The sequence below is a fragment of the Aplysia californica genome, unplaced genomic scaffold, assembly GCF_000002075.1.
Source record: "Aplysia californica isolate F4 #8 unplaced genomic scaffold, AplCal3.0 scaffold00109, whole genome shotgun sequence".
Taxonomy (NCBI): Eukaryota; Metazoa; Mollusca; class Gastropoda; order Aplysiida; family Aplysiidae; genus Aplysia; species Aplysia californica.
In genome coordinates, this window is record NW_004797379.1 from 101,966 (window position 1) to 103,314 (window position 1,349).

Consider the following 1,349-nt stretch of genomic DNA (forward strand, 5'->3'; position numbering starts at 1 on the left):
ATGCAAACGCAGATAGACAGAAGATAGAAAGAGAGGAAGGAAAACAAGAGAGAGAAAGATGAGAAGAAGGATGCACCAGTCGCACCCTCCAACCACCGTCATGCGGACTCTGAGGGTACGTGCTGTGGAGAACGTTGGTGCAAGTTTTGATTTGTTGATTTGAAGGGGAGACATTTGAGGAGCGCCATGGCAAAATGCATTAAATCCATTTACCGAAAAACCAAGAAAAAGAAACGAGGTTAAAACTTTTTTTCCCCTAGAAAACAAAAGTATGTTGTTGTTGTAAGTGTTTTTCGGCTCTCGCAACTGCATACGGTCATATGGGCGCGCGGGACACATTAAACATTTTCGGTTGGTAGGAAATTTGGAATTTTACCCGGGTGGCGGCCAAAGCATTCCTCTTATCCTCTAGGCCCTGAGAGCCCCCATAAACAGAAGTATGAATGAAACACAGTTTTATAAATAAAATGAATATCGCGAGATCCTGTGCATTTTGAAGGGAAAACACGCATTTTAACGACAATTACGGTTCTAAAGATCTTGTCAGAAGATTTTGGAGTAGGTGGGGTTTTTCCAGAAATGCCCTGGACTTGCGTATAGCGTGTTTTTGCAGTGGAACCCTTCCTTTGACCCGCGCAATGATTAATCGAGCGGTAAGTCTTGCCTTACGTCAGCACATCAAACAGGCGAATCGCGTCAGACGACGTAGATGAACGAAAAACGAAACATCTTTAAGTGAGCGAAAACAAGGACAACATTCTATACAGAACCCCTCCACGGCCGCTCCAACGTAGATTGATGTGAGTTCCCCCCCCCCTCTCAATCCCCGATCTAGGAGGGGTGTGGAGATCGGCTCCCGCTCTCTCCGTCACAACTCACACTACGTGATATGTGGCGTGTGCGATAACGGGCTACTCACACACCAGATGGCAGATCTGCTCTAGGGGATCCAATAAAAGGAGGGGGTGGAGAAATAAAAGGGGATGGGGTGGACAAGTGGTTGTATATTGATAAACGGGGGAGGGGGAGGGGGGGCTTGGAATAAAAAAAGGGGTGGGGAGGAAGAGGGGGTGTGGCACATTCAACATTATACCCCCCTAACTAATATGAACTAATCTGTTTTAGTTCTCCTTAAGTGAATCAAAGAACAAGAGATCATGAAATTTTAGTGATTTAAAGTTACTGTGACAACTTTTCCCATTTATTAGGAACATACCAGTTTCATTAACTTAATATAAACCAAGGTACAAAAGTTTAAAAAATGCACAGAAAATATTGTAACATACAATAATTGAATTATAATTAAATAGAAAAAAAATATGTCTCGTTTCTTAGAAAATGTTGGTGTG